Genomic DNA, 26,687 nt, shown 5'->3' on the forward strand with positions numbered 1-26,687 from the left:
TCAGTTTCTAGACTAAGGAAAGATGCTTAATCCTTAAGGAGATGCCAACGTTGGGAGGGGGAGGGAAGTTGCACCTTTATCTCAAGGGCCTTTGCTCTTGCCATAGGGAATATCTAAAGCAGATATACAATGCATGCTCAAGGGCCACGGTGAGGCCCTTTTGGAAAGACAAGGTCAGGCCGAATTAGGTTTACACCAAATGGCTTCCTCATATTCTCCAATATATCCTATTGCTTGCCATTTTTATTTGTCACAATGTAAGTTGTTTTTGTGTCCTCATTTGAAGACCAGGGGGTCTTTGGGAGTTATCAACTTTAGGAGACTTGCGATGTGACCCAGAGGAGAGAATTAGCCTTCTCAGCCTGTGCACTTTGTTGACCCAGACATGAAACTCAACATCCCTTCAAATTCACCCAAAATAGCCCATTCTTACAAGAGTGTCAGTAAACTATGTCAGCTTTATTGAAGGTCCTTGAGGTGAAGACGGAGGTGAGCCACCACCCCCCCCCCCCGCCACATCACAGCCACCAACAAATCCCCAAGCAGCGTTTCGGTCTCACTGCTCACAGCTGGTCCTTTCCCTTCATTATCATCCTCACTGGCTCTCCCCTCCTCCTCTCCTGGTTATGTAAACCAATTCAGCTTTTTCACTTCCTGTCCCAGGATTATAAACTGAATCCTTTCAAGATGCCCTGGAGGACCACACCCTTCCCATTAATGAAATGCACTCTCTTTAGAAAGCAATTGGGATAATGGAGCAAAAACTACAAGCCAGTAAAAACTAAATTAAAAAAGAAAACACCTTTAACACAGAAAACAAAACACTAGAAGAAATTTTACTACTTTACTGGAACATTATGCAAATAATCTGTTTATTAAACTATTATTGATGTCCAAAGGAGGAATAAAATGAAACAAACAACACAAACAAGAACATTGGAAGGAAGACCCAGTAGACACTCACAGGGTGAGCCTTGACTTTTTGAAACAAAGACCCCTGACTCTAAGAATCTCAAAGAATTTCTTCTCTTAATGTGTATTTTTATGGGGAAAAAGGATGTACATAAAAGTAAATGAACAGTACCTGAGTGAAATGATGAGATTTCTCCAGACCAAAATGGAAGAGGCATCACCAAGCAGTACCCAATCACTTGCCAAGGAGGGTTTGATCACTAACAGCCACGAGTCAGGAGTAAGAAGAGATCACTCCGGCCTGGGATCCTCTGGGAAGCTTCGGGAAGAGGCAGGCCCATAGTTCATGAGTGAGCAGTGGGCGACATTCAGGGAGAAGGCGTTTCTGTCAGGATGCGCGATGTGAGAGAAGTCACAGACACAAGGAAAGCCGGGGGCCAGGAGAACATGAGGAGAGCAATTTAGGCGCAGGCTTCACCGGCGGAGACATGAGGGCCAGGACTCAAGACTGCATTAGAGAGTCCTGATGGCAGGCTGGGGCTTATCCCGAGGAGGCTCAAGGTCTGGGTTCAGCGGAATGTCAGAATGACCCTACGGCCTTAGGAAGCTTAGTCTGTTGGAGGGGAAAGGAAGGGATTCGATCAGGGACCTCTCAGAAGGCAGGGAGGTGAGACAGGAGGCAATTGTAATGCTCCAAGCACGAGATGAGAGCCTGGGTCCCCCTGAGCGATGGCAGAGGAAACAGAAAAAAGTAAAGGGAAAATCTGTAAGATTTGACAATTGATTAGATGTGAAGTTGAGGAAGTAAAAAGTAAGGAATGTGTCAAAGATCATCTGGGGTGAAAATGAAAAGTAACAGTATCCTGATTAGAAATGGACGCCTAGGGGGGGGCTTGAGTCTGTGAAGAAGGTTGATGAATGAGGCGTTGGCTTGTATACCAAACATGTACAGCAAAGAGTTTGAAAAGTGGGAAAGAAAAATCAGAAGAAAATCAGGAAATACGTCAGAGCCAAAGATCAAAGCATGTCTTCCCAGCTTCTCCCTTCCCAAAAGAACCTTCCGGAGATTTCCCACTAGAAGGTCCGTTTGTGGCTGGAGTACCCAACCAGCCTGAGAAAGAGGCTTCTTGGTAAGTCCAATTGGGTGTGGGCAAAGCCCAGGCGGCCCATGGCTGGGGGCTCTCCTTCTAGGTCTGAGTGTGGTAGAGGCTGTGCTGTGGTCCTATCAGGCATCCTGTGGGACCTGCCGAGGTCCAGGTGCCTGCACTTCCCGTTCCAGCTCTTGGGAAGTTTCTCCCCACCAGCCTGCCGAGGGCACTGCAAGTGGAGTAAAAGTGCAGGGAGAGAAAGGGGAGCTCACCTGGCAGGTTAAAGTGTTGAAGCCCAGAGCTCCAAGCCTTTTACCTCACACCTGATGGGAGGCAGGGGGACAAACCTCTGCCAAGATCACACATCTTCAAAGTGGCTGCTTTTTCCTCACTGAATGAGTCCAGATGCTCTCCTCGGGCTGTGGTGTTTCCATGAAGCTGCAGTCCTGTGGAATACGTCAAAGGTGCTGAACCCAACCGTGCGCTTCTTAGAATGCTGTCATTTTGGTTCCATATCTGGAAAAGTCATGTGACGGGGTCTGTCTCTTTCCAGTGGAAACAGAGGGAAATGTCACTTGGTCAGCTAAATCATGCTGCCCTAACCACACGTCCTCTCGTGCAGTGGCTTCCTGGCATGTAAACCACATGGCCAGTATTCCAGCTACTTCAAACACTAATTTTTTAATGAACCAAAAAAAAATCTAAGTTTGTAAATAAACCTAATCTATTGCCATAATCTTTCTGGTCTATAATGAGAATCGCTGCTGTTTAATGGAGCGTTTATGGTTGTTTAAATCATTAGAGCATGCCATTTCGTGAAACTGGTTTTTAACAAACCACCACTGGATATTTTACACTTGATACTCATTTTGTTAACTAATCATGTTTACTAAACTGATCTGCTTTTCCGTCCTCTTCTGTTTCAACTTAATGTTCTTGGGAAAACAGAGCATCCTTGAAAGTCTGTCTTCAGTGGAGGAAAAGAAGTTAACGAGGAGCTTTCCACAGAGGGCAAAGGTGAGTGATGGTAACGAAACTTACAAGGAACGAAAAGAAACTCACTGGCAAGATGACGTGTTGGACTGTGCAAGCATGAAAACAAACCATCAGCGTTAGAACAAAGATAGCATGGTATGTACACGATGACGTCACAAACACACACACACTTGGCCCTCCAGGCATCTTGATGGGCACAGGAACACTGTTTTCAAGCACTTATATCATTCTATCACGAGTAGTCATGGGAATGAAAGGCCTGGCCTCACTTCAGTTCAGAGAACACTTGCTGTTCTGGGCTAAACTGGGAAACTGATGAAAAAAAGAGACACCTGCCAGCATACACACAAACAAGAGTAAATTATTTTTACAAGTCATTGCGTGTGTCCACATTTTAACGATTTGATAGAAGAAGAATTTTACATCTAATTATGCCTGGTTGTTAAGAAGCTAATTTTATATCTTAAAGCTCTGCCGATTTACCAGTAGCTAAGAAGACAAGCATGAAGACAGATATATAATCATGTAGTTTTATATTATAATAGTATAGTATTAAGCTCTATGCAGTATATATTATGGTACATTCTCAGAGTTTTCTACCACTTGTTCCTTATAAACTATAATTATAAATTAATTCTCCCCTTAATTTATTAGTATTACTATCTATTAAAATTTATTAAGCCAAACTTTTCCAAAGAAAGTCACTCCCTGCTTGTAAAGGGAGCCCATTTGGAAGGTGAATTAAGTGGGTTTTGCCACTAGGGTACAATTTACAAGTAAGTTGTACAATTTAGTAGGTGATGGTTACACTGAATTCTTGAGAGTCGGACTCGGTGAAAAGAATCGCTTTTTTCAGGTGGCTGAAAACCAGAAAGGGGCTTTCCATTTATTAGAAGACTCTCCATGACTGCTGTTTAATAGAAATAGAACAAGAGCAAAAATGTGTAATTTTAAATTTTCTGGTTGCCACATTTTTAAAAAGTAAAGGGAAAAAGTAAAATTAACTTTAATAAAATGTTTTATGTGACAGTATATCTAAATTACTATCATTTCAGCATACAATCAATTTAAAAATTATTGATATGTTTTGCATTTAAAATCTAGTATGTATTTTGCACTTAGTGCATCTCAATTTGGACTAGCCACATTTAAGGTGCTCAGAAACCACATGTAGCTAACTGGCTGCCATATTGGACAGATTAGCTCTAGATCAACCATGTGCTATTGAAGACAGACACAAGATACAAATCACATCAGCTGTTAGGACTATTGATGAAACTGAGCACTAGGTTAAAAACTCTCCCCTGGAGCAAAACCCTGAGTCAAGCTTTGCTACCTGCCGCTGTGCATGCTCAGCATAATCAGCTGTTGTTGAACACTAACCAGGTCTTTCTGTCCCTTCGTGAGCTGTCTTTCCCAGGAAGCCAAGGTCCAGACAGCAAGATTCAGCCTCACAAGGCCAAATGCAGGCTGAAGATGAAAACCAACCAGGAAAGTCCAGACAGTTCAGAGAAAAGAAATTCAGTCTTCAGGGCCAAACGCAGGCTGGTGGGAAGGCGCCAAGAGCAAGGCCGCATGCTCCCCTCCCCACCTAAAACCCCAGATAAGAACCCCTCCCTTTTTCCCTTTCAGGAGGTGGATCTGAGTGCTAACTCCCACCTCTGGCTGCCTTTTGATAGTAAACCTCTTTCTTTGCCCTAAGCTGGTGTTTCAATGTTTTTCCTCATTGGCCCTACTGTGCAGTGGTAAAATAGCCTGTGTTTGTGTTCAGTAACATTGATTCATTTTTTAAAAATTTATTGTGGGAAAACAAAAAGAGCAGATTGAGGGAGATTAATGTAATTAAATATAGTTTAAATCTGTTATTTAATTACTACTTTAGAATATGACCATATTTGTAAATACAACATAGTATTAAAGTTCTAATAATAGAAATAATTCACTGGAGATAACATTTGTTGTCACTTTCCTTTCATACAAAAATAGGTGAACTATACAGGGAAGCATCTGATTAGAATGATTTGTATGCAATCTTCTTTCAAGGCTTCAATTTGATTCATTTTTAAGACAGCTAGAATTTAGTGGGAAATAATTTCTAAAACTAAATAGCAAGATGCTTCTGATACATGCCTTAAGACACAGCCTTGAGAAATGCTAGACACTATGATATCTACATGGAAAAAATTAAAGTCTACCATAAAAAATACAGAATACATGAATAAAACGTAATCTTAGGAATAGTGTCTGTGCAAGACAGTCCTCATTTGTATTTGGCCATATTAAACGGTAAACTGGAGGATTTCCTTCCCAGCTTTCTACTAAGTAGAGCAGTTGTCCAACGGAGGACACTTGGCCATCAGATCAGAGAAGGGCAAGTTTTACTCCATCTGGTTTATGATCTCTTCACTTGAGGGGTTGGCTCCGTGGGTTACAGACTGTTTAGAACGAAAGATTCAGCCCTTATGAGGTTGACGCGGTTCTTACTCATCCCTCTCATCTGTTTCCTATGGAAACTCTTTCAGAGGAAACTCTGACGACCGGTCCTGAGCCAGCTGCACGTGTGGTTAAAGGTCTCGCGCTGCCTGTAGAGTGAGCGAAGGTCACGCGCATCTCTCTGGACACCTGAGTACAATTCATGTTCCTAGGTTTCTGGAGATCACTGGATCTAAAAGAAAAAATCCAATCAATTATGTAACCACATTGATATTCCAAAGAGCAAGGAAGCAAAGAAAATTGTTGCTTTGGGCTCCACAAACCCCAACCCTCAGGATTTCAAAGAACAAAAAGTCTCGTTTATAGGAGGTACTGTAAAAGTGGGGCTAGTAAAGCTTTATAATTCAGACAGACTCAGTTTCAAATCCTACCTCTAATTGAGTAACTTTCAGCTTCAGTGTGACCTGACCCTCGGTTTTCCAAGCCTTAAAACAGAAACAGCATTTATATCATGAAATCATTAGTAGGATTAAATGAGATGGCGTATGTAAAGCACCCCATATACCATTTGGCACATAAGCAACCAATAAATGGCAGTAACTATTAATAATTAATTAACCCAATGAGCTTTAAAAAGCCATCGTCATTTTCACACTAAAGAAAAAGTACACAGTAAGACTATATACCAAAAGGCAAAATCAAACTAACCTGAAAAAGCCAGTCGGAACAGCCGGTTTTGTCAGTGCCTATACTCAATTTATTCTTAGCGTTCCCAGGTTTACAAGTACCCACCTTCTGTGCAGCGTGATGCCATGCCACCATTGGGCCTGTGCGAATTGCAGATCACATAATGTAAATGCCTGGGAGGATGTATGTGGCTGTCTCCTGACACATTAGCTATTTGGAAAACAGGTGCTGGTTTCCAGGGGCTGTTACATGAAAAGCAAGCTGACGTCTACTGAGGACAGATGCATGAAGGGCATCAGATTTCCATTCCACTAACTCTGCACGTTCAGATACAAGGTGGCACGAGAAGAGATTTCCTTACCGTGGCCTCGCCCTTTCCAGCACCGCACACCCCTTGTACAACTCCTCCACTCCAAACAAACACAGAAGCAAAAGTCATCAGGTGGTCTTGTTTTATAAAGAAGGTGTTGTGGGGGCTGGCCCAGTGGTGTGGCGGTTAAGTTTGCACATTCCACTTTGGCAGCCCGGGGTTTGCTATTGGGGACCCAGGTGCGGACCCAGCACCGCTCATCAAGCCATGCTGTGGCAGGTGTCCCACATGTAAAATAGAGGAAGACAAGCACAGATGTTAGCTCAGGGCCAATCTTCCTCAAAAAAGAAAAAGGTTTTTGGGGCTACTGGGGAGAGGTTAAATGCAGCAGCAGCTGAACAGCCGTGGCACCTCCTCCTTCCATTTTCTTTTTTAGGTTGACTTGAAAAACAACAGCCAGGGATTTGCGTTAGGAGAAGTGTGCCATTCATCGGCACCGTGAGCGTGTGTGCCGTCAGAGGAAGGGGTGGACCTGCGCTCAGGGAGGGCCTGGCTAGAGAGGAGGATGTGGTGCAGCAGGCTCTGCTCGGGCCAGCTCGTTTCATATCGTCAAACCAGCAGCAGCCCCTGCTCCCGGCGGCAGAGGGAGGCGGAAGAGCTGGCCTGCAGGAGTCTCGCTGCCACGCGCGAGTCTTGGCTGTGCCACCAACTGGTGTGCGACTTCAGACAAATCACCTACCTTCCTGAGCCTCAGTTCTTAGAGCCATAAAATGGGCATAATAAAAGAACCAAACTATCGTTGCTGTGGGAAATTAGAAAAGGTTTATCACAATGCCTGACGTACAGCAAACAAGCATTTTCTGTGAGCTATTTTCTGGTGATTGAAGAATTCAACTTACAAATGTCTTTCTAAATCTCTGGATGAATCTATAGCTTACCAAAGTAATAATAACACCTGCCATTTTGGAGTTCCTTAGAAAGGTCCGGCAACTAGTCCAAAGTCACACGCCTGGTTCACAGCACAGCCAAGGCTGGAACTCAGGCAGCGAGCACTTTACGTCTATTTAGTATGTTGACAAGACCACTGACAAGAATATCATCTCCTGGCGGCTGAGGAAACCAGGCGCGGCCCACGGCAGTGTTGCAAGTAGACAGTCCAGCTGAGGTGGAGGTTGATGTCACAACCCACTTATTTTTGGTCCAGTCCCTCTTTATGACATTGATCTTTCTACTAAGAGACCAAAAGATGTGGCTCAGACAGACAGGAGCTGAAAACTGACCTCAGCTGCCACTTTATCCAGGTTGTGAGGGCTGAATCTTGCTTTATTTTGATCATCATTTTGATAACATGATCCAGAAAGTTCTCTCCCTGAGGACTCTGGTCAAGAAGCTTTCATGTATAAATATAGACACTATCCTTTTTCTCCTTCACACTGTGATTGCTATACAGGGTAATAGGTGTTCCTTCCCTTCAAAAGGGCAAATTTTCTTAGTTTGTAGACAAGAGAAAACTTATTAGCCTAAGAAAAATTAAAATGATGAATAGAAAAATCACCAGAAAGTCACACCTCATCATTTCCACTTACCTAAAGTCCTCCTACAGGCCAAAACAGTTTCCTGAGAGACCAAGCAAACCTAGCTGGAGACCAGGTGATACTAATGGTAAAACTTCATCATGCTTGCCTCTTATTAGCGGACAGCTTTTGAGGAGGATCCTAAGAAAAGGCAAGTTCTAGAACATTCAGCTGGTGCACACCTGGAACAGTGCTTTCAACTGTGTGTTTCAGAAGCTGTGAGTTGGGTTATTAAAAGTTCCCTTAGGAGTGAACTGTTCACCCTTCTCAGGTAAATTCTCTCTTCCAAGGCACTGAATGGGCAGCACCTCGAGGCCCAGAAGTTTCTTCCTTGGCCAGCTCTGGTGATCAGTTCAGAATCACACCACCTCTGGCATCCTTTGGCCTGTGTTAGTTTCCTGTTGCTACTGTAAGAAATTTCCACAACTCTGTGGCTTAAAACAACTCACATTTATTTTCTAACATTTCTGGAGGTCAAAAATGCAAAATGGGGTTCCCTGGGTTAAAATCAAGGTGTGGCAGGGCTGGCTCCTTCTGTGGGCTCCAGGAGAGAAGCCATTTCCTTCCCTTTTCCAGTTTCTGGAAACCGCCCACGTTCCCTGGACACTCTGACCTCTGCTTCGGTCTGTTTCTGTTGACAACAGAACATCTCAACAAGAGACCGAACATCTCTTTCTCTCTCTGACCCCCCTCCTCCCACCTTAAAGGACCTTTATGATTACGTTGAGAGCCCACCCAGATAATCCAGGATGATCTCCCATCTCAAAATCCTCAACCTAATCCCATCTGCCTGTGATGTAAGATGATTCGCCAGGTAAAGTGCCAAGTCACAGGGTCTAGGGACTAGGATGTGGACGTGGTTGGGTACCATTGCTCAGCCAACCACAAAGCCTGAAGGAGAGGGCCCAGCTGGACCTAGAGCAGACCCTCTGGACAGCCACCTGCTGATAGTGGGGTCCTTCCTGGGGTGTGCCTTCCCCACCCAGGAGGGCGTGCCTTTCCGTAGGTCCCACATTCACCAGCAATAACGAAAGCACCACGAGGCTTTTGCTTTTATTCAGAAGATGAAATGATCAGCTGAGAGAAAGCCTCGATCTGACCCATAGATTCTAAGTCACTCACTTCGAAAAAGAACGTAGAATAAAGGATAGATATCTAATAATAAACTATCTTGTAATTTCCAGTGAGTGAATGCTGTATTGCTTTTTATATTCAAACACATAGGATTTTTCATTAGGGCATTTTGTTGACTCTGACATTTTCAGAACCATTAAGTTTGTTTCCACAGCTATTTTTCAAGGGCCAATAAGGAAAAGAAATGGAACTTAATTGGAAGATAAAACAGAATTGAGCCCAGAACGTCTGAGTTAATGAGCAATAGAGTTGATATTGATTTCGTTGTATAAATAACATTAACTCTCAATAGCAATTAGTGCACAGAGAGACTGCTTGTTTAACTTATCTGATAAGACAGGTTCGTTCATTTAGAGTATTAATCTAAAATAGGATATTAGCAGCCAGGAGGTCATTGATTTGTTCACCAGAATTAAAGCCGATGAAGCTCTTTCCTGTTCTGTGCACTAAACCAGACGCTGAAATCCGAAACTTCGCTGCAGCTAGTGATAAGAAAAAAAGAAATTCTAGCTAAAGGGAAATATTTTAAATTGGTTTTCCTGTTGTAGAAACATTAAACCTTTCATATTATCATAGCCATCCTAGAACACTTGTGGTTATGATTAAAAAGAAAAGAAAAGAACAACTGCTGTAACCCGCACCCACAAAACAAGTTCAGGTCTAACAGCAAAACCACGACGAACCAACGTGTGGGTAACAGTGTGAAAGTTACCACGGAATGATCCTTCGCCAAAAACCACTGATGGCCGCCCAATACAATGGGGGCTATTCAATGCATCAGTTTGGAGTCTTCAGTATTACCTCAGAAGGCACTGTCTTTTGCTACCTCTAGAACTCCCTAGTTTCTCCAAAGCACTCGTGATTTAATTGCTTGTTTTTAAGTGTTGAACATATCTAAGGATGAGGCAAAATAGCCAATCAACTGACCGTGAATAATAAGCAAGCTTAGCTGTTATGCCTATTCTGGGATCCTCTGGACAAAGAACGTTTTCAAGCTTCCGATTTTTCTGGTGGTTAAAATGTTTTACTTCTAAGCAATGGATCAGAAATGGAGTCGATATGATTCTTAAGACAATCTAAATAATCTGCTACAGATTAAGTTACATCTTATGGATAGTTTAAAGATATGGCAAATAAATGCACACAATGCCCAAGACATTCTACCACACACTGGGCCGGGCAAAGAAAACACTGCACAGACAGAGTATGTAGAGTGACACAGCGAAACTGGTCGAAGCACATATTGCACGCCGCAGGATTGGGTGCCACTGTCTCTTGGTCGGTACAAGGGACACAAAGATGATGTATTCACAACTGCGGACTCAAAAGAGCTCAGAGGAGAAGATAACCACATCAACAAATGGATACAATACAACATGGTAGCTACTACAACAAAAGGAAATTTAGTTAAGAACTCTGGTGGTCTAAGGAGTTCAGGTCAGCTGCGGAAAGAAGAGACATTCGGACTGAGTATTGAAAGATGAGCTCCCCAATGAGTGAAGGGACAGGGAATCCCGCGAAGGGAAAAACAACAAACAAAGTGAGAGGGTGAGGACAGGACACAGTCTGCGGTTTGCGTGGCTTTGGGCCAGAATAGACCTGAGGGGATGGCTGGAGATAACTGCGCGATGGTAAGCTAGGGCATGACTTCATGGTAAGTGTGGCGAGACTTCTGTGCCGTGTTGAAGAACCTGCTCACAATTCTCCAGGCAATGAATATAAAGCAGGAGAATTTCATAATCGTATCTATTTTTCACAGATATTTGAGGGATTCTAAGAAGGCAAAGTTAGAAAGTGGAAAGATTGGTAATGGAAAAACAAGTTAGGAATGCAGGGGTTCAGACAAGCTATACTGTGGGAACAGCAGCGGGAAGAGCCAGATGCGAAAGACACTTTGGTGGTGGAGTAACCGAAGGTGGGTGAGAGAGGGGTAGCTGTGAGGGAGGATCCTCAAATTCCTAGTTAGGAAAACGAGGTGGATGGAAGCCCCAGTGGCCAGAGAAGAGAAGGCAACAAGTCACAGGGAAAAGATGATTCGCTTGGGAGCAAATTGCAGCTGTGGTATATGAGGGCGTCTGGAGAAGAGGTTTAGCTGGTAGCAGGAGGTGTGGACCTGGACGTATTATCCAGAAGAAGCTGCCATAGACACGGGAACAGATGAAAACATGTTAGAGAAATAACTCTGTTGGATTTCATATTTATTTGCCTAATACTAGGAAGGAACATAGTGCAGTGAAAATACATCATCTGGGAAATGTCCACAGGGAATACTTGAATCCATGTTTCTGGAAAGCAGATTTTCAAGATGTATGAAGACTCTTCTAGGAATTTCACTTCTAAGAATTTATCCTAAAGAAGAACCAAAAATATGATCAGGATTTTACTTTCAAAAAAGGCCATCACAAACATTTCAATAGCTAAATATCAGAAATGACGTAGATGGTCAACAAAAGGAATTGTTAAACGATACATACATCATATACTATTACACAATGTATAAATTGTAAAACATGATCCCATAGCTGAAAATCGTGTTTTTAAAGGAATATTTAATACCATGGAAAAATCCGCAGGATAATAAATGTGTGCCATGATACAGCTGACCTATTATGTAATATTATTCAAGTCTAGAAAAATTGTTAGAAGATAATGGAGTTATGGGTAATTTTCATTTCCTTCTTTATAGTTTACATATTGTCTACATCTTCCACTAAAAATAATTACTCTTATGAGCACGTAAATAATTTTTAAATAAATAGGGAGAGATATAAGTATATATGCAGTTATACAATAGGAGGAGGAGGAGGAAAAATGAAATAAATGCACTTTGAAGAAACATAAAGACTCTGAAGGACGGCACAGCAAACTTAGGCAAAGAGGCAACAGAATGAAATTGGGTCGGCAGCCAGGCAGGGGTTGAATTTTTCCCCTAATGTTTCTCAAACTTACAAAAATGCACACTTTGTTGTAGAAGAAAGACACCCATTCCAGTGCCCCTTGACATGGGAAGAGACTATGTTGACCCCATCTATATGTCTGAGAGAGTTATTTTTCATTATGAAATTACAAGTTGCCGCTTTGGAATAAAAAAAAAGTGAGAGGGGGAGGGGATAAAGCAAAACAATTAATACCTCCGCCCTCAGATTCCTGGCTAAATCTGACATCTTCTCATGGCTGTTAACCAACATCGATTGCAAGACTGGTGAATATTTGTAATATGACTACATATTGGCAAATTCTCATTCACTATTTGCTAAGTCAATTGAGAATATCCCGGTACCTAAATATCATAAAAGGAATGATCTGTAGAAATACAACGTTTTAAGATTTGGGTACAGTTTATGCCTCCCCACCTTAAAAAAATCTAATTACTTTTATGATCAGTGGCGCCAGGCTACATTAGAAGGAACTGAGCCAATACAATAAAGGAAGTGATTTATTTTTGCTGACAGCTTTCTTATGTTTCATAGTCCCATGTCCAAGGATATTTCTGATATGTATCTCTTCTTTGATATTTCATGTGCAATTTCCTCCCTCTTGGGTTTCATTCTCTTCTTTTAATCTAACAAGTAGCTAACTATTTAATTTACACTTATTATAAGAATGTATAGACTAGATGAAGAAGCAAGATGTGGGTACTAAAGGATCAGAGAACTATGTAAAATAAAACTAACCAAGTGCTTAGAAAAATCTTTCTTCTTTTACGGAAGTCAGGCTCTATAAACATTTGTTGAAGAAAAGAATGAATGCAATATCAATAAATTACAGAAGAGAGGTAGAAATAGAGGCTAAAGGAGTAATGGAAGGCAAGTGCGTGGGCAGGATTTGCAAAGGCAAGAAGTCCTGCTGGGTAGTGAAGCAGTGTCTAGCAAAGCTCAGAGGCCGAGGCGAGGAGACTCCTGGAGCAGGAAGTTACGGCAGAGAGCAGGACAGGTGAACCAGAACCAAGAAACAAGTTCTTCTTTAAAGGGGAGCTAGACGGGGAAGCTAGGACTTTGGACTTGAGAAGTAGGCAATTAGAAAGCTACTGGAAGTTCTTGAACAAGGGAACAAGATGCTCAAGGTGGCATTTTGGAGAAGGTAGATTGCATTGGAGGCAAAAGAAATGGAACTTAGGAGAGAGAGTGAGAAGCCTTCCCTCTCTGCCTAGGCTGAGGTGAGGAAAGCATGGCGTTGGCGGCGCAAATGAGAATAAAGGATAACAGCAGGAGATATGTTAAACGAAGAATGAGCTGATTTAGTGACTTACTTGGATATAGGAAATAAAGAAAAGCTAATAGGGAAAATACTTGCAATATTCAAGTCTGTTCCCCGGGTCAATTACGATTCACTAAACTAAGCAAAGAAGTTGGGTAAAGGCCTTTGCAGCCTGAACAGGAGCTTAGGGTACCAGCAAAGTGAAGGCCCCAACGTTTTACAAAATAATCTGATGTTTTAGAAAAAACATCCAAATTGCTATATTGGGAAATATTAGAACTTAGACTTTCTGACTTGATGGTTTAGTATTTTAAATTGTTTTGAATGGCACACGGAAGGTGGGGAGCAAGGAGTCACCTGATTCGTTCTGGTTCTAAGGAACTCTGTCCAGCCCAGGAGGAGTCAGCACGGCACGAGGGGGCTTGGCTTTGAGACCCAGTGAACCTCGCACGGGAGCACGGACGTCCAGTTAGACCCAGCAGGCCATTGGTAACCTGGTTCTGGAGTCCATCTAGATCAGGGATGAGAATGCAAGAAGGATAATAGACATTTTATTTTGAGAGAAAATAAATTTATTATGAAAAAATCAAATCAAATTTTTAATTTTTTCATATTCCATTTTACTCTTTGACTATATCTATGCATGTGTCGTATGGTGGTGATAATTGTGTATGGAATTTTGTATTCTGAATTTTTTCTGTTATACTCTCACAAGCAGTTCCCCATAATTCTACTGTCTTCAAAAAAATCCAACAATTTTAATAGCTGGTAAATATTCCGTCGAGTTGATGTATTGCAATAAATAATATTCCGTTTACCTGGGCTATTTCTGATCTTTCTCCACCGTAGATAATGCTACATTAAACATCTTCACACATATGCCCTTTTTTTTTCTGTTGAATTATCTCATTTAGGATAAGTTCTCTCATTTAGGATAAGCTGCCTGGATATAAAATCAAATTATATTAACAACCTCTAATTCTTGATTGCCATGTTGATTTTATTTTTACTTTTTTCTGTTTATGAAATAGCTACATGTACTCTATACAAATATCAAGCTTCATAAAGCTACACAATGGAGGAAAAGAAAATTCCCTCTTATGTCAGCTTCTAAAAGTAATCATTGTCAAAGATTTGTACTTGTCTTCCAAATTACTTTTTCTTCTCTATGCATATACTAATATATATTATTATTAATTTATATGAAATTTTGATCATGGTCTACTCACATTTTAATCCTTTATTCTCCCTAATGGATGCATAAGGGTGTCTTTGTATAGTTAGGCCATAATTCACAGATGCTGCATTAAAGAGTATGAAAAAATTTTAATTTAATAGATGTTCTTAAATTGTGTTCAAAAACATATTGCTTAAGAGAAAGAAGCCAGTCACAAAAGACCACATAGTGTATGATTCCATTCCCATGAAATGTCCAGAATAGGCAAATCCACAGCAATAGAAAGTCAATTAATGGTTGCCTGAGGCTGGGGGGCTAGTGCGGGGAGTGACTACTAAGGAGTAGGGGATTTCTTTCTGGGGAGATAGTCACGCAACTCTGTGAATATACTAAAAATCCTTGACTTGTAAAACAAAACAAAACCAGAACTATATTGCTTTCCAAAAAAGATTTCCGAAGCTACGCTGACCCCACCTTCCCCCTGCTGTCCCAGAGCCTGTGCTCCCCAGGCCGCCTTCCAACACACAGGGCGCCTTTGCCCCATATCCCTCATCTCACTGGGAATGGACATGTATGTCTTCCTTGCTTCTCACTTGCATTTCTATTTCTTCACAGAACCTTTTCTAAAAACAAAACAAAACAAACTAACAAGTGAAAATAACTTTGAACCTCACATCACAGGTTACACATCCAGATGGCACCCCCTCATGCCCTGAAGCTTGCAGCCGCTGGGTCTCCGCCACTTTCTTCAACGCTGCTTCTGTCCCACTTCTTTGTGATGTAAGCATCCACATAGAAGATCCTTCTAATGCCTTGGTCTCTCAGTTCCTTGTTCCTCTCTGATCTAATGATCTTGTCCTCGACGTTATCTCCTAATTACGCCCTAGACCTTGTCATATCAGTAAGTGTTTCCCCTCCATAATCTCAAGTTCAAGCATCCCACTCTCCAGTCACGACTATTTTCCTAACTCCCTCCACTATTCCAACTATTTTCCAACCGACAAGAACAAAAGAGAGCCTCCCACCTTTCTCTGTTCCTCATCACCTTCTTCTCCAGTGTAAATTCTATGGTTCCAGCATTAGAGGAATTATGAACCATTGCCTTAACCCTTAACTCCTATGTCGCTCTTCATCATCCTCTCCTGGAAAAAACACAATTCTGTTTAAATACAGTTCACTGTCTGCTTTGAACCCGCACCCATGCAGGTGAACGTGGCTGAAGAAAATGACAAAGTGGTGCTGACAGGTCCCACTGAATTCATGACAAAGACCTCCAGTGGTCTTTAGTATTGCTGGGGGCCACCACATTCCATTTCCCTCCTCTGTTCACTCTCCTTTCTCCTAAATTACTGTTTCATACTTTCTACTCTCATCCACCATCCAACAGCTCCTCTCCCTTCCTGGGGCTGAGAGGAGGATCTTGTTTCTTATTTCACCGAGAAAAAAACAAAGAGCTCAGAAGAGAAGTTGTATAAGCACCCACCATCTCATCTACACACCACCCAGTTTCTGTGCCTGCAGTAGACTCTGCCCTCCCTCACAGCGCTAGAGAATGGATGAATTGTCTGCTCTCCTGTGCAGGGTCCACTGCTCCACTTATGGCCGATCCCAGGCTTCCTCACCTACTCGAGGGTATTGTTTTGGTGAATCTCCCCTTTTGTCCCTGCATCAAGTGTCCCGCTTTCTACTGGATCATTCCCTTCAATATACAAACATGCAAATATCTCTTTCATTAAAATTTTTTTTTAATCTAAACTCCCTCTCTTGCTACCAAGTCCTTACACTTCCCCTTTGGAGCAAATCTTCTCCATAGTTTTCTGTTTTCACTGCTAGTACCATGAAGTGGATTCCAATTCCTAGCAACTCTGAGTACAGCAGAGCAGAACTCTGCCCAGTCTTTGCACCATCCTCTTACCCTCTGGTTCCAAATCGAACTATGCTCCACTGCTATTCATAGGGTTTTCAGGGCCAATATTTTTGGAAGTGGGTGGTCAGGTCTTTCTTCCTAACCATTTTCTACACTCAGTCTCAAATTCCTCTCCCCCCATTAGCCTTTAACTCGCATCTATCAAGCTTTTGCCTTCACTAAATCACCTTTGTCAAGGTCTCCACATGGCAGTCCAATGGTCAATTCCCGTCTTCATGTTACTCTCTATTGGTAGCATTAAACCACGGTTGACCATTGCCTCCTTTCTGAAATGCTTTCTTCGTGTGGCTTCCGGCACATCACACTCTCCTGGGGTCTTCCTACCCCTCATAATTCTTTCTCAGTCTCTTCTACTGAGTCTTCATCTTCCCCTTATCCCAATACCACAGATGCCAAGGGCTCAGTCTTCAGATGTCCTCACTTCTCCATCTACAATCACCTCCTTGGTACTCTCATCTAATCTCATCTTAATAACAAGCTGTAGCTTGTGTCTTCCAAATGTCTACCTGATCCTCCATCTGGAGAGCCTCTTGCTCACCACCTCCCCCAACTCTGGCTTCGTTTCTGCTCTTCCCTCACGCCAGGCACATTTCCAGCTCAGGGCCTTGGCACACCTTGGCCCCTCACCTGGGACACTCTTCCCCAGATACCAACATGTCCCTTTCTCTCCTTTTGTTCAAACTTTTGTGGAAATGTCACCTTCTCAGTAGGTTCTTCCTGAATGCCCTATTTAGAATTACCACCCCACTCCATCTTGGCACACCCTAGTCCTCTTTCCTGCTTTAATTTTCTCCTTATCCCTTATTGGGTAGATCCATGTTTTTTAGTTTATGTTCTATCCCTCACCTGACTCCACTGTAATGTAAACTGAATGAGAGCGGGGGTTTCTGTGCGTTCACTGATATATCTCCAGAGCTGTGAATAGTTTCTTACTTATAGTACGTTCTCAATAATTATATGTTGAATGAATGAATGAATGAATGAACAGATGCTAAGAGCAATGTGCCAGTTTCACTGTAACGTTACCAGGCCAGAGTGCCCATATTTTTTTAAAAAATTGTTTATTTAGTAAGCTTTAAAAGAAACCTCGAATTTCCTAATTTGTGCTTCTTTAAAAACTATCAATTACTTAATAAAGCTGCTATTTGTTTCCTGTGCCTATTTAGGGCTCAGATTTTGGAAAGCAACAAGACCATTTTCCATTTGTTGGCTGTGATGTCACACAGCAATCTAAAACAGTCATTGTGGCAAGGAATTTGGCGATGCTGAGACAATACACACTGCACACATAGAATGTTCTATGATTAATAGCCCAGAGCCAGCACAAAGCTTTCTCAAATCTTGAAATTAAAGTACGATGTTCAGTTGTCTGTCTAAAGGGAACCTTGAATTTGTTTTCAAAAATAAAATGCAGAAAATCAACACCATTTAAACCTTCAAGATTCTGTCATGTTGGAAAGATCTGCACTGTCCATGTTGGTCCCCACTCGCCACATGTGGCTGTTGGACACATCAGTGTGGCTGGTACTAATTGAGATCCACAGCCAATGTAAAATATACACCAAATTTAAAGACTTAGCATGAGAAAAAAAGGAAGACATAATTTTTTATTACTATGTGTATATTTATTACATGTCATCATAATTTGGATAGGGTGGATTAAATAAATATATGAATAAAACTAATTTCAACTGTTGCTTTTTACTTCTTAATGTGGCTCCTAGAATATCTAAAATGTCATACATGGACAATGCTGGTTTAGAGTAAAAAAAGACTAAGGAGACATAACAATAAATTGCAATACGTGACCCTAGATTGGATCCTGTTTTAAAAAATAACAAACAACTATAAAAACATTCTTGAAGCAACTGGAGAACTTTGACTATGGACTGGATAGTAGGTATGTATTCTTAAACAAGAGACTGTTTTTACTTTTTGGGCAAACATTCTAAAGTGTTTAGCGGTTAATTATCATGACGGCTAAACTTATTTTCAAGTATTTAGCAATACATATGTTTATAAGTTAACATTATATAATAATATTTATGTTACATTTAAATGTTTTATTTATATTATATTAAATAATACATTTATTTAAACTATAAGTATCATATCTATATTCTATATTTACGTGTTTACGTATATCTCTATATTTACACGTAGTTATATACGCATGTCTGTGTGTATAGATAGATAGCAAAATAGTAGAAATCATTGACTCTGTACAGAAGTTAATTGGTTTTCATTGCACCGTTCTTTCAACAGCCACTCTATACGTTAGAATTTTTTCATTATAAAAAATTGGGGAAAAGTTTATGGCTCCCCCAGAAAAACTTTTGGCTAAAGCCAAATGACAAAATTGTACCACAGTGGCAAACACATGGAAGAAAACCTATATAAAACCATTACAATTCAGAGTCAAACTATAAATGACGTTTTTTTTCTTTTTGCGTAGAAAGATTTGTCCTGAGCTAACATCTGTTGCCAATCCTCCTCTGTTTTTTTCCTCCCGAAAGCCTCAGGGCATGGTTGTATATCCTAGTTGTAAGTCCATCTAGTTCTTCTATGTGAGCTGCCACCACAGCGTGGCACGGACAGACTTCTGGTGTGGCTCCATGCCCAGGAAACGAACCTGGGCTGCCGAAGTGGTGAGAGAGCCAAACTTTAACCACTAGACCCACTAAGCTCTAAATGACTAAAAAGCGTATACATTTTATGCAAGCTTATGGACTGATTTCCCTCTAAATATACCAAAACTCCCTTAAACCACTTTCTTCGCTTTGAGAAAGCAACTTCTTGAAGGAATACTATAAACCAAAGACAACATTTTGCCGGTTAGAAATTGCCATCTGTCCCTGGGAGAGTGGACTGGTGAGTTTTCACTTTCTGTGGATGGTAATCCTTGGTCTGTGCCTTCAGTATCGTAGATGCATCTTTTGAATCACACTCATAGGCCCCACGCATGCTAGTCTTTCTCAGATTGATTGACATCTCCACATTTTCACATTCCAGCCTACTTCCAGAAAGCTGAAATGATGAGCTAGTCTTAAACGCCCTGAGAGCTTCTTTGGGAGGGTCATTAGGATGACACACAAAACAAGACTTACAGCGGTACACAGGATGATGACTGACTGTTTGGCAGGCTCAAGGACTGAGCAACATTAGTTGTGAAACAAGTTGTTTTTTGGTAACATATTTATTTGGAAGCAAAGATATTATGACTTTACCACATTACTTCAGTCAGAGAAAGAGTCTCAACACCACTGCAAAACATAAAATGCCAAAAGAGAGCACTACATTTGTGCAAGACACTTGTTTAAATTTCTTCAAGTGCAAGCAGATATCTGACGTTCTTTTATGAGAAAAATTATTGTAGCCCAAACAATATGTCTTTGTGATGTCACAGGCATCGATTTAATTCCCAGACAGCTCCGGCTCCTGGGCCCCCATGAGATTATACTGGAAGTTAACTCAAAGGGAATGGCGGAAGACCTGGTGCCCTGAAGAAAGCTCAAATGTAGCCAGAATGTTCCAGGGCGGTAAACACAAACTATACCCTCAGTGTACGATGCTAACATTTTGCTGGGGCTGCCCCAGCACTCCTCTCCATCCTGAAGGCTCCGTCGTGCTGCTCCTTGTGCCTCCATGATGCTTTCCTCTTACCCTCATAGCCCACTGGGCACACGTCAGTTCCTTCTGCCCACCAAGCTTGTCCTGGAGCAGAGGCGAGCTTTCAAAGCCCTAGCTCTTGGCACAGAGCCTAGCTCCTCCTGGTTGCTCAGCACGTGCTTGAAGGAGTGGCTCAACCTTTTTTTGACTGAAAGTCACAGTCACAGGTACATTTTGGGTGCAACTCAGTAGACACACACAGATGCCTCTCTATATAAGAACAAACGTTTCACGAAAAAGGATTTAATCTTCCTGCATGCACTACATGGATATTTCTTAATGTACTCTATTTCATTTTTCTATAAATATTGGTCAAGGCCACTAAATTGATTTCAAACTTATTAATGAACTCTACTTTTAAATTATAGAAGTTAACCACCTGCTAATGATCAGTTAATTGGCTTATTTAGAATCGGTACAATGGAAAAATAGTCTTTCGCCAAAGGTGAACACAGGTTTCCTTGGGATCTGTTATACTTGCTCCAAGCAGGTAAGAATCATTACTATGTCTCTCCCATCAACCTCCCACCACCTATCGCCCACCTACAAAGGCGCGGCAGTGTCACCCAGGCACAGGTCCTTCTAGTCTGCCCTCTCCGGTTGCCTACATTTACCCCGTGGTACTTCCTTGGTGCAGATCCCTATGCTGTCAGTCCTTGGGCCAATACCAAAGAGGAAAGTGGACAGAAATCTTAGCCCCACCATTCAGTGGAGTGGGGAATCGAGTCATTCGCCTTAGACTCAGGATTAGGAGGCCCAGCCTCATCCCTCCCATGTCCTCAGAGCCCAGGTAGCCCACGAGTTGCAAACATCCACAGGTTTCTGTTCAGTACTTCCCTTGAGCCCCTGTTCTTTAGACCTGAGGTCCTGCCCTGGATCCCCAAAAGTAGCTGGGATCTTGGGAGCCATATTGGATCCTGCTGGTCCTCCTATCTCTCACACACCCAGCAGACCGCTCCTTGGTGCTCAGCACACCATAGGCACCATGCTGCACTGATGGTAGAGCAGAGAACAAGACCCTCCTGCGGGGTCTCACTCACGGTAGCCCTGCTGCTGATCAGGATGTGGGCCCCCCATGTCTGACTAACACCCCAGCTGGCTCCCTGGCATCCTGAGCAGCCAGCCTCCACTCCATCTGCCACTTTGGGTGGTGGCCTTGTCTGACTAACCCCTTTATGCACTGTGGCTCAGAGAGCCCGACTGTCCTGTCCCCAGGCTCTGCCCAGCCAAAGCCCCTGGACGTGGATTCAGAACCTTCCTAACTTTGTCCTCCTCCCACCGAATTTGTGTTCCAGGGTCTCAGGCACAGTCACAGTCCCAAGACCAAGAGACAGGTGCTAGAATTTCTGTTCCAAATCCTCCTCTGGAGGAGGAAAAACGAGGGAAAGAGTGATTGTCTGAAAGAGCCCGCGGGTCACAGGACTCTCTAAGAGGATCTGCAGTTAAAGTGCCCTGCCTAGGACAAGGGCCTGACGTCTGGGAGCCAGTCTTTCTGACTTTAGTTTAAGCTTGGTTAGGTGATTAACATGGAAAAGCGCACAGCAGAATGGGTCTGAACTCTGGAGCCAGACTGCTGCCTGGATCCCGCTGTGCCACTCAGTCGCTTGGTGGCCTTGAGCACTGTGCTCAACCCTCTGTGCCTCAGTTTCCTGATCCGTGAAAGGGAGAACAGTGCCTACCTTACAGGGTCGTTATCGGGATCTAGAGAGTTAAAGAACTAAAGTGCTCACAGCAGTGCCTGGGGGGAGAGAGGGAGACTGGATCACAGGAAGCTCTCGGGGACCCTTTCATACCCGAGGGTGCGGAGGCCCAGGGAGTGGAGGGCCAGTGAGGAACACCAGGGACTTCGGGCGCTTTCCTACCTGGGATTTTTCCTTCACTCTCTTTTGTGTGCCTTGGAAGTACTTAATAAGTACAACATTCACTTAATCTGGTCTGCAAGAAGCAGGAGAGAAGAAAAGAAAACTATGCTGGCATCCCAGGAGAGAGCAGCCTTCCCCACCACAGACCCCGCCCCACAGCAAGCCGGGGTCTTCCGAAGGCCAAGCTGCCTCTTTCTGGTGTTTCTTCTAAAATATGGGTAGTCAGGGAGGAGTGGAAAACGAATATTAATTGAACACTTCTTGATTATTGATTATAATCTTCAAAACAACTTTGAGAGAGAACTACCATTTCCATTTTACAGATGAAGAAACTGAGGCTCAGTTAAAACTTGCCTGATGTACGCCTGCCACTCAGGGCAGAGGTGGGCATCAGTCCCGCTAGCCATCTTTGCTGACTCCACACACCTTGTCTTCCCCTGAGCCACAGCTCCCTGCTCGAGGACGTGCGGCCGTGTCCCCTAACACACACGCACGCCAGCAGGGACAGCCTTAGAGACGCGGGGACGCCGCCTCCCGCTCACTCAGTGTAACTCTAGGATCCACTCTGTTAATAAGAAAAGGAGCGACAAGAACTTTTTGCACGCTTTTCCAGTTTTTCACTCTGAGTGATTTCTGAGTAGCTTATATGCTGTCACATCTGGGAAGTCTTAAAGATTTGGTAAAATTTAGCTCATGGCAGTGAGTTATGTCTTTAGGAGTGAGCTCCTACTTGTGCTGTGAAATGATTCCTTGCATTATAGGAGAATTTTCTAGAACGCAACCTGTAAACAGAGGCTGATGCAATGTATTTGAAATACAATTCAATTTCCAAAAATCTGATTTCCTCCCACAGCTCTCCAGAGTATTTCCTAACCCTTTACAAACTGATGAGAAAGCCATACCAACAAGCAGCAGACATGGTCCCGTTTTCAAGGTGAGAAACAGGCCCTATGAGGCCAGCGTGAAGCTAGAAGGACACAGGCGTTCGTATTTCTGCCCAGGCACTGCCTATCTGGCCACCTTCTTCTGACGCTCTGCGGGAAGGCCAGCACCCTCGGGCCTTCAGCTGCACATTCCATCCAGAATTCAGCACCCCAAAGGGATCAAGGGGATACAGCCCAGCTGTACAGGTGTGGTGGGGCCAAAGGTCAAATACAAGCTCCTCTTCCAATGCTTGGAACCCCCCAAGCCACCTCAACTCGTCCAGCCCGTAGAGAATCTTCCTTTGATTGACTTGTCGCCGCATCCCCGCAGCTACCCGTCACTGTGGAAGAATGAGCTCATGCTCCAGTTAACAGGACTTTTGTTTTCATCTCATTTCTGCGGCACACATTTGGGGTGTCCTCCCCACCTGCCGTGTGGTCGCATCTTTCCGGCCAGCGCCGGCCTGGCCACTGCCGTGAAGACAGCACGAGGCCTGCTGAGGCTGAGGGGCCCGAGAGCCTCGAGCACCCCCAGCGCGCACCCCGGCTGGGTTGGAGCTGTGCTGCACAGCCCCCTCCGCCCGAGGTTCGGCTACCCCTGCCCCATTCCGCCTCAGGAGACTCGCTTATCTAACGAAATTTGACTGAAGGGCCAAGTCCAGTTCAAGGTTGAACGAAGGCAGGGAAGAATTTGAGAACCACCATGGGACAATTTCTGCCATGGGACCATGAGTGTGGGGTAGCATGCGCTCGGGGCCAGGTGACAGCCAAGGGTGATATCTGTGTGCTTCCAATCCCTCCCGAGGTCAGGGTGTGGGGACCCTGCCCCTTTCCCAGCCAGGCCTGAGCCCTGGACCCTCAGTGAGCCCACAACAGGAGCAGTTACCTGAGGTGCTGGCCGGCTGCCCTCCTGGTGCCGGGAGGAGGAGGAGGTGACACGTTGGGTGTGACCACAGCAGTGAGAGCAACTTTGTCCCTCGTAGCACTGGCAGCTGTTGCTCATGGATGGGAACAGCCCCACTCCCTGCCACAGTCCACGACAGCACCGGGTCTGACCGCAGGCCGGCGTTATGCTAAGTACACACTGCTGCTGCTGTTGCTGTGGTCACAGGCTGGGCCCTGACACGGGCTGCCTGGATATACGTCCTGTCCTCTTCTCCCCAGCTGCTTCGTCTCTACGACGGGCCATCAGGAGTCTGGAGGATTATATTCCTTAACAATATAAAGCACTGAAAGCGATGGCATGTTGGAATTGCTCAGTAAATGTTACCTGCTATTTTTTCCTTTTCTTATTGACGAAGAGAAAGGTCAAGCAATTTGCCTGAGATCACACAGCTATTAAGAGAAAGAGTGAGGATCTGAAGTAAGGCTTGTCTGGCCCCTTGTCCGTGGTCTCCATTAACTTTCTTTCATCTGCTCACTCCGTATGACTTTCTCTTCATCCTCTCCCCTGGCCCCTTGGGAAGAAGAACCAGCAGCAGATTCCCTGTCTTTTGACCCCAGGTCAGTGTGTCCTGCAGCCTGCCTGTGCACAGAGCCTGGCAGCCTCCCTTCCGAGGTAATGAGAAGGGAGCACGTTATTCATGCCGGGCACCCGAGTCCAGGCGGAGACAGGATGAGTCAGGGCCAGGATTTCAGTCCCCACCCGGCTCCACTAAAAGAAAGGAATTTAAATTATGAGCCCAGGAGATTGAAGGTGGAAAAATCCAACTGCAGTCGATTTTGAAGCGATTTTTCCCCACCCCAGGACTTGCCCATGTGTGGATGCGCCCCCTCAGGGACAGCGCGCTGGTGGGCTCAGAAACGCAGCTGATCCCGCCCAGTCAGGTGAGCCAGAGAAGAAGCCTGCCTGGACGCCGCACCTGCCCAGTGAGAGGAGCCTGGTGTGACCATGAACTGTACAAGCACAGGGACAAACGAATTGTCGATCTGGACGTTGGCATCTCTGTGTTTTAAAATATAGTGTATGAACAGAAAATTTGGGGCATAATGAGGCCAAGAGATCAGGAAATGATGGCCATTGAAAAGACAGTTTCTTACTCACAGTTCCCAAGAGGAGGGGCACACCGTACCAGGGACGGCCACACAGGGAAGCAGCAGGCAGAGGGAGCGAGGCGGAAACATGGGCTGGCGCTTTGTTGCGGTTTCCTCGGGAATGAACGGGTGAGGCAGGGCAAGGAGGCTTAGGATTGGCCACTGGAATCATTTCGGTGGGCTCTGAGAAACAGGGACATCGCTAGCTGTCTGGTGCGTGGCTCTGCGGTGATCAGGGCAGGGAGACAGTGACCTGAGGTGTGAGACTGATAAAGGAGGTGGTGGGGGGTGGCCTCTGGACTGGTTGTTTTTCACTTGAAAAGTTGAGTTGTTTACTGTCTCTAGGAGTTGATCAGCCTTGGGAGGGGCAGTCTCTCCTGGGTCAGCAACACCCCAGATGTCAAAGGACCAGAAGACAGATAATAAAAGACATGGCTCACACACTCTGGCATTAGAATGAGGTGCCCAAGGCCTTGGTAAATTCTGCTTGGGGGACACCATTGGGTTGTGGTCTCCTGAAAGTGGGCAGCCTCCTTGGGAAAAGCAAAGCCTGAGTGAGGCAGGTTCCCTCTGAGCCCCTGGCATCTTATATGTGGAGGAGGACGTCAGAGATCTCAGAATGTCCACTCGGGAAGCGTCTGCCATGTGACCTCGCTGTGCAGCTCTGAGCACAGAGACCGGCCAGAACCTGCTGAATACATTGCCCCATCATCTCAGGAAGGGACGTGCTGCAGTGCAGTCCAGGGAATGATCGCTCTTCTACCTACTTAGCATTTTGGGGCTAAAAATAGAAAAAAGCCACGCTGGTCAGGGCTGTGTTGAGAACAGCCATTGGATTGTAAATGCTGTCTCCTTAAGAGCAGGGACACATGGTACGGTGGAAGGAGTCCTGGCCTGGCGCTGAGGACCTGATTCCAGCCTTGGGGTGGCAGCAACGCGGGCCCTACCACCTCAGGAAGCCATCAGCCTCTCCCAACTGCCGCCCTCCCTGTAAAAGGAGGGTTTGCACAGGGCAGTCTCGGACTGCTCCTTTGAGCCTTCCATTTGCAGGACCGCAGAGTAATGCTTCTGCAAAAGGTATTAGAGAGACACAGCAATGATTTCAAATATCCTTCTCCTGCTTGGGAAGCAAAAGGGTCTTGAACATCCTCCTGCAACACGCTGGCGTCTAGTCCTCGGGCGCAGGCTGTAACCAGAGGCTTACCGCCTGCTGCCTTGCCACAGTTTCGTTTCTTCAGAGTCTCCCAAGTTCCAGTTCATTCCTTCGCTGTGATCCTTCCTGGTGTAAATGCATGACCTTTTCTCCGTGAATGCACACAGGCAAAGACTTCATGGTTACTTATTAACATACAGGCTCTGATCACAGGAGCTGGTCAAAAGGAAGGTTTTAAAAAATCCAAAGGCAATGTGCCCGGAAGCACCTTTTCTCCACCAGAAAAGTACTCCCAAAAGCGTTCCCAGCAGGGCAGCGATCTGCCCTCCTGCCCTTCAGGGCGGGGGTGGTTGTTGGCCTGTTTTCAGATTTTTATCACTAATCTAGTCCAGAGAATGACTCCTGATATTTGATGCATTAAAAAAAAGAGTTGTGGCTTTTTCCTTCTGCCTTACAGTCCCTAAATCCTCGGGAGAGACCGTCACTCCCGGTGTGAGTGAGGAAGCTGATCCATGCATGTGTGTTGTCTCCCCAGACAGTGGGGGCTCAGGGTACAGGCCCAGGTGTGTGGACTCCTGTCCACGGGTCTCCACCTAGCACTTTTTCCAAAG

At 44.3% G+C, this 26,687-nt stretch overlaps 1 long non-coding RNA gene across 2 annotated transcripts; it reads right to left on the reverse strand.

Moving 5' to 3' along the window:
- Positions 1 to 537: 537 nt before the first annotated feature.
- On the reverse strand, positions 538 to 26,204 carry LOC123287041 (uncharacterized). Of its 2 annotated transcripts, XR_011505270.1 has the most exons (4): positions 23,776 to 26,204; positions 13,689 to 13,842; positions 5,861 to 11,483; positions 538 to 5,661 (listed from the first exon to the last, which is right to left on the reverse strand). It is a non-coding gene; the product is annotated as an uncharacterized lncRNA (long non-coding RNA). The 2 variants fall into 2 exon arrangements; XR_006529922.2 differs by having other exon boundaries at positions 538 to 11,483.
- Between the last annotated feature and the right edge of the window lie 483 nt (positions 26,205 to 26,687).

The sequence above is a fragment of the Equus asinus genome, chromosome 8 (genome assembly GCF_041296235.1).
Source record: "Equus asinus isolate D_3611 breed Donkey chromosome 8, EquAss-T2T_v2, whole genome shotgun sequence".
In the NCBI taxonomy this organism is placed as follows: domain Eukaryota; kingdom Metazoa; phylum Chordata; class Mammalia; order Perissodactyla; family Equidae; genus Equus; species Equus asinus.